The sequence below is a fragment of the Acomys russatus genome, unplaced genomic scaffold (assembly GCF_903995435.1).
Source record: "Acomys russatus unplaced genomic scaffold, mAcoRus1.1, whole genome shotgun sequence".
Classification (NCBI taxonomy): Eukaryota; Metazoa; Chordata; class Mammalia; order Rodentia; family Muridae; genus Acomys; species Acomys russatus.
In genome coordinates this window covers 464506-480033 of record NW_026131810.1, presented here as the reverse complement: position 1 = coordinate 480033, position 15528 = coordinate 464506, and the positions used below count along the sequence as shown (strand labels likewise).

General features: G+C 39.7%; 1 gene segment (V, D, J or C); it reads left to right on the top strand.

Moving 5' to 3' along the window:
• The window catches only part of LOC127186512 (immunoglobulin kappa constant-like), a 670804-nt gene that overhangs the window by 256603 nt on the left and 398673 nt on the right, over nt 1-15528 (top strand).

Genomic DNA, 15528 nt, shown 5'->3' with positions numbered 1-15528 from the left:
GCTGTGGCCACGTTTTGTTGTGTGCGCCTCCTCAATCATATCAAAACAGATAGGACTGAGAAGTCTTACTGAAACCTAGAGGTTGGTTGTATTCTGTGGAGTCAATAATACTACTGTATGATGGAGAAGGAGCTTCAAATTGAGGCACTGTGCTTCCACTCTTTTGGTGTCCTCTTCCAGAACGTTTAGTTCCTTCTGGATCTGTTCCAATTGCTAATAACATATCCCATTCTGGTAACTTGTCCAGATAATTGTCTAAGTATCTTACACGTAATTGGACCAGAGAATTTGAATTGCTATTAAAGGAATTGAGGACTTCAGTTGTTTGCATTGGTTCCATGCGGGTTGACCTGACCATGGCTTCCGACCTTTCACATTGGATTGCTCAATCCATGGGCCATCTCCGGAAATGGGCAGATATGGGGGCATTGGGCCTGTGCCTCATTCTTTTTTTTTTTTCTTTACCCTTAATTATTTTTTTTATTAATTTATTTTTGTTACATCTCAATGTTTATCCCATCGCTTGTATCCTCCCATTCCTCCCCCCCCCATTTTCCCATTATTTTCCTCCCCTATGACTGTTCCTGAGGGGGATTACGTCCCCCTATATATTCTCATAGGGTATCAAGTCTCTTCTTGGCTACTTGCTGTCCTTCCTCTGAGTGCTACCAGGTCTCCCCCTCCAGGGGACATGGTCAAATGTGAGGCACCAGAACACGTGAGAAAGTCGTATCACACTCTCCACTCAACTGTGGAGAATATTCTGACCATTGGCTAGATCTGGGAAGGGGTTTAAAGTTTGCCTCCTGTATTGTCCTTGGCTGGTGCCTTAGTTTGAGCGGGACCCCTGGGCCCAAATCTGCCTATCATATTGTTCTACTTGTAGATTTCTAGGACCCTCTGGATCCTTTTATTTTGCCATTCTCCCATGCGTCTCTCATTTAGAGTCCCAATAGGATGCCTTCCCCTCTGTCCCAGTTTCCTGGTAAGTGAAGGCTTTTGTGGGACATGCCCCTTGGGCTAGTATGCAGATATAAGTGAGTATATACCATTTGATTCTTTCTGCTTCTGGGTTAACTCACTCATTATGATCATTTCTAGCTCAATCCATTTATCCACAAATTTAGGGAATTCCTTGTTTTTAATAGCTGAGTAGTATTCCATAGTGTATATGTACCACAGTTTCTTTGTCCACTCTTCTACTGAGGGACACTTAGGCTGTTTCCATGTTCTGGCTATTATGAATAAGGCTGCTATGAACATGGTTGAGCAAATTTTCTTGTTGTGTGCTGGAGCATCTTCTGGGTATATTCCAAGGAGTGGAATAGCTGGGTCTTGAGGAAGCCCTATTCCCATTTTTCTGAGATAGCACCAGATAGATTTCCAAAGTGGCTGTACTAGTTTGCATTCCCACCAGCAATGAAGGAGTGTTCCTCTCTCCCCACATCCTCGCCAGCATGTGGTGTCGCTTGAATTTTTGATCTTAGCCATTCTGATGGGTGTAAGATGGAATCTCAGAGTTGTTTTGATTTGCATTTCCCTGATGACTAAGGAGGTTGAGCATTTCTTTAAGTGTTTCTCAGCCATTTGATACTCCTCTGTTGAGAATTCTCTGTTTAGCTCCAAGCCCCATTTCTCAATTGGGTTATTCGGTTTGGTGGTGTTTAATTTCTTGAGTTCTTTATATATTTTGGATATTAGACCTTTGTCAGATGTAGGGTTGGTGAAGATCTTTTCCCAGTCTGTAGGCTGTCGCTTTGTTCTCTTGACAGTGTCTCCTGCCTTACAGAAGCTTCTCAGCCTCATGAGGTCCCATTTATTAATGGTTGACATTAAGGCCTGGGCCGTTGGTGTTCTGTTCAGGAAGTTGTCTCCTGTGCCAATATGTTCCAGGCTCTTTCCCACTTTTTCTTCTAAGTGGCTTAGTGTCTCTGGTTTTATGTTGAGGTCTTTAATCCACTTGGATTTGAGTTTTGTGCAAGGTGACAAATATGGTTCCAGTTTCATTTTTTTACACATAGACCTCCAGTTAGACCACCACCATTTGTTGAAGATGCTATCTTTTTTCCATTATATGGATTTGGCTTCTTTGTCAAAAATCAAGTGACCATATGTGTGTGGATTCATATCTGGATCTTCGATTCGATTCCACTGATCAACCAGCCTGTTGCTGTGCCAGTACCATGCTGTTTTAAGTACTATTGCTTTATAGTACAGTTTGAGATCAGGTATGGAGATTCCTCCGGAGCACCTTTTATTGTACAAGATTGTTTTAGCTATTCTGGGTTTTTTGTTTTTCCATATGAAGTTCAGAATTGAACTTTCAATGTCTTTAAAAAATTGTGTAGTTATTTTAATAGGGATTTCATTGAATCTGTAGATTGCTTTTGGTAGGATGGCCATTTTTACTATGTTAATTCTCCCAATCCATGAGCAAGGAAGATCACGCCATCTTCTCAGGTCATCTTCAATCTCTTTCTTCAGAGTTTTGAAATTTTTTTCATACAAGTCCTTCACTTGCTTAGTTAGGGTAACTCCTAGATATTTTATATTGCTTGTGGCTAATGTGAAGGGTGTGGTTTTCCTAATTTCTTCCTCTGCAAGCTTGTCATTTGTGTATAGGAAGGCTACAGACTTTTTTGAGTTAATTTTGTATCCAGCCAATTTACTGAAGGTGTTTATCAGCTTTAGGAGTTCTCTGGTGGAGTTTTGAGGGTCACTTATGTACACTATCATATCATCTACAAAGAGGGATAATTTGACTTCCTCCTTTCCCATTTGGATACCCTTGATCTCCTTTTGTTGTCTTATTGCTCTGGCTAGAACTTCGAGTACTATATTGAAGAGATATGGAGAGAGTGGGCAGCCTTGCCTTGTTCCTGATTTTAGAGGAATTTCCTTGAGTATCTCACCATTTACTTTGATTTTGGCTATTGGCTTGCTGTATATAGCCTTTATTATGTTGAGGAAAGTGCCTTGTATCCCCGATCTCTCTAAAACTTTAAACATGAATGGGTGTTGAATTTTATCAAATGCTTTCTCTGCATCCAAGGAGATGATCATGTGGTTTTTTACTTTCAGTTTGTTTATATGGTGGATTACATTGATGGATTTCTGTATATTAAACCATCCCTGCATGCCTGGAATGAAGCCTACTTGGTCATGATGAATGATATCTTTGATGTGCTCCTGTATTCGTTTTGCAAGTATTTTATTTAGTATTTTTGCATCTATGTTCAAAGGAGAAATTGGTCTGAAATTCGCTTTCTTTGTTGAGTCTTTGTGAGGGTTAGGTATCAATGAGACTATGGCCTCATAGAATGAATTTGGTAATTTTCCATCCATTTCTATCTTTTGGAGTAGCTTGAAGAGTATCGGTATTAGCTCGCCCTTAAATGTCTGGTAGAATTCTGCACTGAAACCATCTGGCCCTGGGCTTTTTTTGGTTGGGAGACCATCGATGATTGCTTCTATTTCTGTAGGGGAAATGGGACTATTTAGCTTGTTTATCTGTTCTTCATTCAACTTTGGCAAGTGAAATTGTTCAAGAAAATCGTTCATTTCCCTTAGATTTTCAAATTTTGTGGCGTATATGCCTTCAAAGTAGGATCTTATGATTCTTTGAATTTCTTCAGTGTCTGTTGTTATGTCTCCCTTTTCATTTCTGATTTTGTTGATTTCAATACTGTCTCTCTGCCTTTTAGTTAGTTTGGCTAATGGTCTGTCTATCTTGTTGATTTTCTCAAAGAACCAGCTTTTGGTTTTGTTGATTCTTTGGACTGTTTTCTTAGTTTCTAATTTGTTAATTTCAGCCCTGAGTTTGATTATTTCCAGGCGTCTACTCCTCTTGGGTGTTTCTGCTTCTTTTTTTTCTAGGGCTTCCAGTTGTATTGTTAAGATGCTTATGTGCGATGTTTCCAATTTCTTTTTAAAGGCACTTAGTGCTATGAATTTTCCTCTTAGCACTGCTTTCAATGTATCCCACAAATTTGGGTATGTTGTTTCTTCATTTTCATTGAATTTCAGAAACTCCTTGATTTCTTTCTTTATTTCTTCCCTGACCCAGGTGTCATTTAGCAGAGAGTTGTTTAGTTTCCACGTACGTGTAGGCTTTTTGTTATTTCTGTTGTTGTTGAATTGCAGCCTAAGAGCATGGTGATCTGATAGGATACAAGGTATTATTTCAATCCTCTTGTATCTGTTGAGGCTTGCTTTGTGACCTACGATGTGATCAATTCTGGAGAAGGTTCCATGGGGTGCAGAGAAGAAGGTGTATTCTTTCTTGTTTGGGTGAAAGGTTCTATAGATATCTGTTAGATCCATTTGACCCATGGCATTGGTTAATGATGTTATTTCTCGGCTTAGTTTCTGTTTCAATGACTTATCCTTCAGTGAGAGTGGGGTGTTGAAGTCTCCCACTATTATTGTGTGGGGATCGATGTGTGGTTTAAGCTTTTTTAGGAGATCTTTTACATATGTGGGTGCCCTTGTATTGGGAGCATAGATGTTCAGAATTGTGATGTCATCTTGGTTGACTTTACCTTTGATGAGTATGAAGTGTCCTTCCTCATCCCTTTTGATTAATTTTGGTTGAAAGTCTATTTTGTTCGATACTAAAATGGCTACGCCTGCTTGCTTCTTGTGACCATTTGCTTGGAATATTTTTTTCCAACCTTTTACCCTGAGGTAATGCCTTTCATTATGGGTGAGATGTGTTTCTTGGATGCAGAAGAATGTTGGATCTTGTTTATGTACCCATTCAGTTAGTCTGTGTCTTTTTATTGGAGAATTGAGGCCATTGATGTTGAGAGATATTAATGACCAATGACTATTAAGAGTCTTAATTTTGATGTTGTTTCCAGTCGAGTGTTTGTGTAGTTGTGTTTTTGCCATGGGATAGTTATCTATTTCCTGGGTAGTTTTGGTTGTAGCTTGACCCTTTGGGATGGAGTTTTCCTTCTAGTACCTTCTGTAAAGCTGGGTTTGTGGATAGGTACTGTTTGAATTTGTTTTTGTCATGGAATATTTTGTTTTCTCCATCAATGGTTATTGATAATTTTGCTGGGTAAAGTAGTCTGGCCTGGCATCTGTGTTCTCTTAGGGTTTGCAGGATATCTGTCCAGGCCCTTCTGGCTTTTATGGTCTCTGCTGAGAAGTCAGGTGTAATTCTGATAGGTTTACCATTAAATGTTATTTGGCCCTTTTCCCTTGCAGCTTTTAATATTTTTTCTTTGTTCTGCTGTTTTGTGTTTTGATTATTATGTGGCGGGCAGTTTTTCTTTTCTGGTCAATTCTATTTGGTGTTCTGTAGGCCTCTTGTATGTTTATAGGCATCTCTTTCTTTAGATTGGGGAAATTTTCTTCTATGATATTGTTGAGAATAGTTTCTGGGCCCTGGAGTCTGATGTCTTCTCTTTCTTCAATGCCTATTATCCGCAAATTTCTTCTTTTCATGGTGTCCTTAATTTCTTGGATGTTTTGTGTCAGGAGTTTTCCAGATTTGGCATTTTCTTTAATGGTTGATTCAATATCTGTGATTGTATCTTCTAGCCCTGAGATTCGTTCTTCCATCTCTTGGATTCTGTTAGAAAAGCTCACCTCTGTGTTGCTCGCCTTCTTCTCTGAGGTCTCACGTTCTCGTTTTTCTTCTGTCTGTGTGTTTATCATTGAATCCATTTTCATTTTCAGATCTTGAACTGATTTTTTTATTTCTTTCATCTGATTTTTTGTATATTCCTGAGTTTCTTCCATTGCCTCTTTATAGGTCTTCAGAGCTTGAACCGTTTTACTTATTTCTTTCATCTGGTTGTTTGCATTTTCCTGCAATTTTTCCAGTTCCACTCTATGTGCTTCTTTTATGTCTCTCACCTGTTTGTCTGCGTCTGCCTGCATTTGATTACGAATTTTATTTGTTTCCTCCATTATCATCCTCATTACTAAGGATTTGAGGTCATTTTCTTGTATTTCCGTTGTATTTGCGTTCTCTGGGTGGTTTTCTTTGGGATAGCTGGAAACTGGAGACGCCATGTTGTTTTGGGGTTTTTTGCGTATGCTTTTTCATTGTCCTTTAGACATCTTGCCGTCTTTGTTTTTGTTGGGTAGCTTCCAGAGTTGAATGGAGGGTGTCTAACGATAGATTCACTAGGCTGCGAGCTCAAAGCTTCACTGGTGTGGATGTTAGGAGGTTAGCCCTGTTGTTCTGGTCTCTCACAGCCAGTGATCCTCAGTCCCCCTCTGCTGTGGATCCTGCAATTGTTCTGGGTCTCTGAATGAGCGTTGGGTCAGGCCAAGGTATCCACAGCCTTCTGTGTTCCCTGCCAAGTCCAGCCAGGATCGAACCACGGGCAGAACTCAGCTAGATTCTCAGGGCCTGAACCATCTGCCAAGCTCAGCTAGGGATTTTGGGCCCAAAATGCACACAGGGTCCAGCCAGAATTTTTGGGCTGGGACTACGCACCAAGCTCCACTAGGGCCTTTTGGCCCAAAGTGCGTGCTGTGGTCAGTTATTGACCCAGGGCCTGAGCTGACCACCAATCTCAGCCAGGAATTCTGGAATCAAACTGCACACTGTGTCCAACCAGAGTCTTAGAGCTGGTGGAACCGAGAGCTCTGTCCAGCCTGTGCCACAGCAGGAGAACTGCGGCTGCTCTGAGTTAGCACCAGTAGTGGAACAAGTGCTCCGCCCGGACTGTGTCAGCGCAGGGGAGCTGCCGCTGAGCTGAGGTGGTGCCTAGGATGGAACTGAGCACGTCACCAAGCCTGCGCCACAGCAGGAGAACTGCGGCTGCTCTGAGTTAGCGCCAGTGGTGGAACAAGTGCTCCGCCCGCACTGTGTCACTGCAGGGGAGCTGCCGCTGAGCTGAGGTGGTGCCTAGGATGGAACCGAGCACGTCACCAAGCCTGCGCCACAGCAGGAGAACTGCGGCTGCTCTGAGTTAGCGCCAGTGGTGGAAAGAGTGCTCCGCCCAGACTGTGTCACCGCAGGGGAGCTGCCGCTGAGCTGAGGTGGTGCCTAGTGTGGAGCAGCGAGCTCAACTAAGCCTGTGCCACAGCAGGGGAGCTATGGCCATGCTGAGTTAGTGCCTCAGGCAGAATTGCTTGCTGGGCCGGGCCAATACCCAGGACTCTGGGGCCGAACTGTCTGCCGAGTCCAGTCTGGGTCCAAAGGCTCCACGCGACCCAAATCCTGCCCCGAGTCCCCTCTCCCGCAGCAATTCCCACCAGCCACCACACCAATCGCCTCCACTGGAAGGCTATGAGCTGCAAACCTCAGCCGCCACTGCTGGTGCCGCTGGTGCTGCTGCCTCTGCCGCTGCCGCTCCGATCAGAGAAAAACCACGCTCCTCCCGTGTGTCGGGGCACGCAGGTCCTCCGCACCCTGGTCCCTCCGAACCGTGGAGCACTCCCGCTGCCGTGATGTTCGGACCTCGGTGTTCCTGGCTCAGAAATCTGTGCAATTCCCTGAATTGTTCACTGGAGCCTCCAAATGCGGTCCACACTGCTCGCCGCCATCTTGGATCTCCTGTGCCTCATTCTTATCAGCTGCCTTGCCTTCTGGTTTATGTGCCGATTGCACATTCAACAACAAAGAGCAAATGCCATGGTTGCCCAAGCTTTGCAGCCCTAGAGGATGGCCAATCTCCACAGATTTGGCTTGGTTATATGAAGGATCTATGAGCAGTCCCTCAGATCATCACGCTCAGGATGCAAGGCTTAGCACTGCAGGGATGGCGCTGCATGAAGACCAGCGTCATCCTGAGGAGCATGTCTGATTGCATACGGTTTAGTGTCCCAAACCCCATCTCCAGGAAAAAGGCACTGGTTTGGGTGTGGCCAAGCCAGACTCCCTGAGTGGGGTTTGGCTGGGCCATTACAATCTCCCATTTTGACAACTGGAGATCAGACCTCTACTCCTGCCTGTTGCATTTTAAAATAAAGAAGGGGGAACTGTGGGAAGCTGAAGCTCCTGGCAACCTGCCAGGCAGGATGACTTGCAATTATGCTCCTGGCTGGTAAACAAGTCCTTATTTGGGTTGTGGGCCATGCTTTGCTCTAATGTATGCACCCCGCCTTGTCGGGAACCAATTGGAGCTACCGACGTAAGAGCTGATGATTGGGTGAGGCAGAGGATATAAAAAGGGGCACTGGGGTGTTGGGGAGGCAGGCAGGAAAAAAAAACTTGCTGAAAAGGTTCCTGAATAAACTGCCTGGAGAAGAACGTTCGGGTCACGTCCTTTTTTTCCGCTGGCCGGAAGGGTCGCGATTCTGTTTCTAAATACACATTCTTACTTTTGGTTACACAACATCCTATTCTCTCCCCATATTCATTGCCCAATCCTTGTGCAAAGTTCTTGGTTCCTTGTATTCTCATTGTCTACTTCCACATCACACACAACTGCTCTCCCCTCCCCCAGTCTTAAGGTTTCTTCTCAATGCCTGCATCATCAGATCTTTCTTCCTTCAGCCTTTATGTAATCTAGATTATTAATTTAAATATAAATATGCAATGTTAGGATTCAGATATGAGTGTGAACAGGTGACTTTCATATAAATATTTCAGTTCCCGATATCTTCTGGAAATAATCCTGGAATTTTCCTTATTTCACTGTATTTTGTACTTTAAAGACTTGATATCCAACTGTACTTCCAAAATTTGCTCAGACTACACTTCCTATGAGAATTATATTTAATATTCATCACTTTTACTTTTTCTGGGTAAATACCAAAGATATACGTTCTAATGTTTTTGGTTTTGTTTTTTTTTTGTTTTGTTTTGTTTGTTTTTTTTTTTTAGTTCAACCATAGATAATGATTAATGGACCATGGGAAATTAAATTCCTAACTTACACATATAACATTGAGAAAGTAATAGTTGTCTGTCTGTGAAATTGAGGAAAAGGGGAGCAATCCAAAGCTGGTCAAATTGAAAAGAACTTTTTTGTACATGTTTCTTCATTTTTAAGTCTTCTGCTATGTTCTGAATGTTGTCCTCATTGAGGGATTTTAGCATGTTCTTTTCCCACCAAGCCACACATTTTGAATATATTGTCTCTCCTGACAGAGAATAAATTTTTTGTGAGTTTTGGAAGCATGAGAAGCCTAGATGACTCTTCCTTCTATCTATACTGTAGCACTAAGCAGGACTTTTGTATATTGCTCCCTAGGGAGGGCCCACTCTTGCTAACTTGAGATAAAAGCTCAATTATCATCCTTCAGTGACTGATACATCTACTCAGGCTGCCTTTCAAAATGAAGTTACCTGTTTTGCTGCCAGTGTTGCTGTTCGAGATTCCAGTGAGGAGAGTGGAAGTGAGAAAGAAAAAATGGTGGGGAGCATGGGCCTTGGATCTCACTGCTCATCGTGTGTGTTCTGGATATGTATGAGAAGACAAATCTTATCCTCCAGCATAGCTCCTGTGATGTTTACATTTGTGAGAGGCAGGTTTCACAAGGGAGATAATCTGTGCTATAAGGAAGACTATGACACAGGTGGAATGGCATGGTATACTTGATGTTAAGAAGCCCCTTGGGGTTTTCCTTTCACTTGTTTGTTAAAAGGGACTTTTAAGTGTAAAAATAATTTTATGTTAAATTGAACATCTCAGCTGAAATAAACATCAAGAAGATTGTTCTTGAAGTCTGTCCAAAGTCAATGTGATCAACTTTCTGCTCATACTTTCAGTCGGCTGGATAAAACTTTCTAGACTTTTTGTTGGTGCATTTTTCCTATGGGTGGTTATGACAGCATTTTGACTTATGCATGGAAACCTGAAAAAAGTTTACAAGTGTACCTCAGAAAAGGGAAGATGTGACTTTTACAGCTTTTGGTGTCTTATTTTAACAATTTCCTTTACATTAAGTGACCTACGCTTGATCAATTTTCTTAAATACTTATATAGCTGTTCAAGAATTGCAGATGGTTCACATCTCTCATAGATGCTAACATTAATCTCCATATGAAAATGGGTCACTGCTATTACCCTGATTTTGGTCGGCTAACAGAAAACCACAGAAATTGACTCCAATCTCCAGCACTGTTGTCAAAAGCTCTTAATATGTATATATTTGCATCCATGGAGAATTATCTAGGCTGTTCAGATTAACCATCCTAATTGGTGTAGAACACCTTGTCCAGTGACTTGCTATGTAAACTGTAGATGATGGCTACAAGACTAATTGTAAAACAGTAACTACCAAAAGGCCCCTTCACACCTAAAGCACCATATCTGCAGTATCAACATAGCAAAAAAAATTGTAAATCAACTCTTTCAGGGCCTTCTGTTGTGATTTGTGTGACATCTTAAAATTTATTATTCCAGATAACCACCTGTGATGAAGTAGAGAGAATGTTGTAATCAGTCCTAGGAACTTTTCTCACTAATTATTACCCCAAACTAAATACTAATATAGAAAAATGGCTAGACACCCATTTTCACATCCCCACCTGCCACCAATTGGTCTAGTTTTCCTGGTGGTATAGGAAAATCAGCTATTGATTTTAGTTATTTAGAACTAAATATCAGGCATCCATGTTTGTCCAGATACACAGCACTACATATGCCATAGAGCTTAGCACAAGACTTGGGAACTTCTTCACACTGAGAGTCATGATTTCAAACAAAACAGAAGCTCTAGTAGACCTTTGTGTGTGCTGTTTACCAACTTTCTGTGAACTCAAAGCTTAACACACTTACTAAGGCACAAGAAATCTGATTTCTAATTAAGGTGGCCATATTATTTGTGTAATAGAAAACGTAAAATCTACTATTAAAATATTAAGCTTCTAATATATTTTTATATTTAGTTATAGTTTCAGGTATATAACATATTGCTATTCACTAATCTGTAAAGAGAAGGGTGACTGTATCTTTGTATGCAACTCACTAAAAATGATTGTAAAATAGCTGTATAATGTAAAGAAGAATGGTTTTAGATGATATTGTTTTATCATGACATATTATATTTTTTGAATTGGTCAGAGAAATGTTGATGGAAATTCTATATGATATATAGTGTGTTTGAACATTTTAAATGCCTCATTGCTCTTAGACATCAAAGCAGGTTTGCTGTAACTTGGGAAGAGGAAGCTGGAGACTGGCCCTGTGTACAGTAGAAGTTCCCAGGCTTTGCCCAATCAGATCACAGTAGAACTAATTCCCCTATTCCCATTCTCACCATTCTAATCCAACAATGTACCTGCCACTTCAGGTTAGTTTATTAAATCTCCCCTTGCATTAACATAATAAACAGGAGAGAGGTGATGCTTATGATGTTATGGGCACCATCTAGGAACAGGGTCATCTTCACATGCATCCTCCCCACAGGCTGACAGACACAGGGGCTTTAGAAATTTGGCCATAATATACAGAGGTACAAGCAACATGTAAATACTACAGAATCCCCTAGGAAACCAATAACACACTAATCCTTTCTGTCCTGCAATAGTCCATTTCCAAGAGAAGTGAGGACACATTTTCTTTGTATGCTTTTTTAATGTTATTATATTCAGTATTTTTACACATATTAATTAATAAAAAGTGTAATCTTTCAACTCTTTCTAAAGGGACATTCATTCTGTAATGGTTAAATTGGTCTCAGAGAACTTTAAAAATTACTCTAACCCAGTTTGATGTGAGATCTATGGTGCCTAAGAAATACCATTTGAATATTAACAAAGACAGTGTTAAGGTTCAAACTGAGCTTCTCAAAAATAGATTCATGTGCATTTATTGAATGTTATGGTTAAAATCAGACAGCACATCACACATCAATCTACTTTCAGCCCAAACCAGCTTGGCTTTCAAAAATAGAGCTCTGAAAAAGAAAAACGAAAAAGATGCATGTACTTTATTATTAATAGAAGGGAACAGACATTCATAAAACAACTATAGGAAGCCCACCATTAAATGTATAAAGGGATGTGCTCCTTCAATATATGCAAAGAAGAAAGCTGTCATATCGGATTGAGTATATGTGAGAAATATACAGTATTTTTTAAGAACAACTTAATTTTCTGTGTGTCGCTTCATACCACTCCAAATTATTCAGATTTTATACTAACTTCAGTGAGAGTTGGTGATGTGCCTACATGACTCACAACAGATCTTGAAAAGTATCTTTAATTACTTGAAGGAAAAGAAGGACATTCTGGGTATTTTAGGCATTGACTTGAGATACTGTATAAGTTTGGGGAAGGGAACCTAAGAAGCACTGCCCTCTATCAGGAAAGACAGGACAACAAGCCAGATCACTCCCAAGGAACAGGGACATGTTTATTAGTGTGTGGAATCCCTTGATGATGACTGTAGGGTGAATTCTGGCAAGTGTGTGGAGAAGCCAGGATGACCAGAACTGCATACTAGGGCCAGGACAGGGTTGGGACAAGACAGAATGAGCAGTTCCAGCTGGATTTTGGTCCCACTGTTTGCTTCCTCTTATGTACTGTGAGGCAGTATCACTGTCGGATGAACCATGGCATTAGGTTTTGTTCTGTCATCATTCAATGATCGTGCTAGCCTTCAGGAGCATTAGATATTGGTTGGTCAGCTCAATAATAAAGTATAATTGAATGTTTCTTATGTGCCCAGTTTCTGTGTTTGAAGGTTAAAAGAAGTGTACAGAGAATACTACAAACCACTCCAGATGGAGGTTCTCTCATTTCCCAGACATTTTTCCATCATCCTGGCCTATGTGGACTGGTGACTAGCATTTCAGAAAAAGGTCGGTTGATCTAGAATATGCCTGAAATGATTTTATTTTCTGATAAATGGCTATATGAAAATACCTTCCAAAATAACTTACTTAACTACATATAGATTTCAGTGTGTTGACATTTCAGATTGTATATTAAACAAATGCTAAACAATTGGGACAAATCTATATTATACTGTGTATGGCATTGTTAAGAAGCTTTTTCATTATTTTTCAATGTTTAAAAATTAAAAATCAGTGACTCGTGTTTAAAAATAAAAGTTGTACCTATATAACTCAGTTATAATAATAAGGTGTACTTCTAATGCTTTGAAAGTGCTATTTAAAGCTGTTTAAGATAAACAAATTATACAAGTTATTTGTTAGTTGATCAAAGCATAACCATGTCAATTGCTAGTCTAGTTTGATCACACACACACACAAAAATACATGTTAGGTACAGCAGATAAACATGATTCTATAGAAAGATGAGGTGGGATAGATAGATAAGGTCTTCGGAACTTCAGAGACAAGCAGAATATGACATTCAAATGTTTTTATTCTTTTAAAAATTCACTGACAATGAGACAACTTACCTCCTGGCAACACACAGCCAAACTCAAAGGGGATGATGAACATCAAAGAACCCCTTTGGAGATGTCTTCAATGTGGCAAACAAGCCACTGAGCAAAACATCCTCATTTCTACCACTGACAGAATACTGCCTAAAAGAGGGCAAGCATGGATGCAGTCCGACTCGACGGCCAAACTCTGCCAAGGCAGGGTAAGCTAGTCCTCAATAGTTCCTGCCTCACAGATATACCTGTCAGATATATTGGGTCAGAAGGCTGAAGAAAATGCTCTAACATTATAGAGAGTTTTAGGTGACTATTCAGGTTAAATAAAAACTGTATCTGTCATCCTCTCAGTTTAGAAAGCAACTAACCTTAACTCCCAGCATACTTAGTTAATCAAGTTTGTTCTGATAGAGTTGAGGACTAGATAGTTTAGTTTTACAATGAAGCTTAATTGTTTAGGGGTTAAGATGTTTTAGGTCTGTATAGGTATTTTAAGTTGATAATGAAAATGTGTTATGGAGATGGATTTATATTCAGAAATTTAGATGCATCAAGATAGGGAAGATGTGTTCTTCAAGGCTGCCAAATACAAATAGCCAAAAACACTAAGAATAAAACACTTACATAATTCCTGATTGTGTAATCTATTGAATAATCTATTCTATATTTGTGTAGTAATACAAACATATATATATAAATTAAAATAAGGAAAAATTTTGGCCTAGATAGATGTTTTTAGTTGATAGTGATGAAATATGATGGATATTGAGTTACATTCAGAATTTTAGACTCACTGAGATCGGAAAATATTTTCTACAAGGCTACCTAATACAAATAGCCTAAACACTATGAAAGTAATATGAATATAATTCCTGATTGTTTTGTGGTTCTTCTTGGCATATATAGTTTGTTTTATATATTTGTAATAATATAAATGTATATGTTAAAAAAGAAGTAAATAATAATAAAAAATTTAAAGTTGTAGTTTCTTATTGATGCTGAATAACTTATAGTTTAAAATCCTGTCTTTTGACCTACACAGTGAAACGTCAGAGTGTAAACATTCTGTGTAAATGTTTAACTTTTATTTCTCATATAAATTTGCTGATCTAGTATCACCAAACCACACATTTATTCTGAAGTTGGAGTAAATGTTAGTCAGCCATTTACAGCAATGCCAAATATGTATGAACGTATTATAAAAATATCAGCTTTTCAAATAAAAAGAATAAAAGGAGGTTATAAGATCAATAAATTATTTTAAACAATATCACAGACAGAAATTTCTAGAATCTAAAGAAAGAGAGTCCTACAAACATACAAGAAGCTTACAGAAAACCTAATATATTGTACCAGAAAAGGAAATTCTCCAGCTATATAATAATCAAGACACTAAATGTACAGAACAAAGAAAGAATGTTAAAGCTACAAGAGAATCGGACCAATTAGGATATAACAGCACCTTGTTCTCAGGCTGCCCTCGTACTAAGTATGCAGCTTCCACACTCAACCTTAACACCTGGCTACAAATTAAAACAGCAAATGGGACAGGGTTTCTGTAAGTTGGAGTCGCAAAAGAGAAGAAAGATGCAAAGAAAATTGACACTCCAGTATAGCTACTCAAGAAAGCTAACATTTTGGAGATTTGCAGTAAATTCAATTTAAATTCAGTCCAAATTTAAATTTTTGTTTGCTTGAAAAAATTATTTGAGTGAATAAAGATTTAATAGTCCCTTCTCTGTTGTGTAATCCTTCACAGTGGCTATTTCTGTATACTCCCATTATATCTTTGAAGTGTACTATCCTAACTAGAATTTATCTACATTAGAAATATCACATATAATTTTAAAACTCTAAAAAGAAATGCATTCTCTGCAGACATACACATGGTCTGATCTCTGGCATCTGGGTACTCTGGGCTTGTGCTTGGTGCTGAGGTCAGCAAGCCTTGCAGCTGTGCCCTACTGGTTCCCAATGACTTGCATGCACTCACTTCAAAGCCTTGGGGACTTATTAATATACCAGTCACACTCTGTGCAGATGTCATTACACTCTGGACTCAGCATAGACATGAGGCCTCCTGTTCAGTTCCTTGGCCTCCTGTTACTCTGGCTTCCAGGTAGAAAAGAACTAAAATGGGGATTTTACCTGTTATACTGTGCTTGGTGTTCACTGGAATTTGGGGAAAGTCCTCTCTGATCATGCTATTTTTGTTTTTATTTTGTCTCCACTCCTAGGTGACAGATGTGACATCCAGATG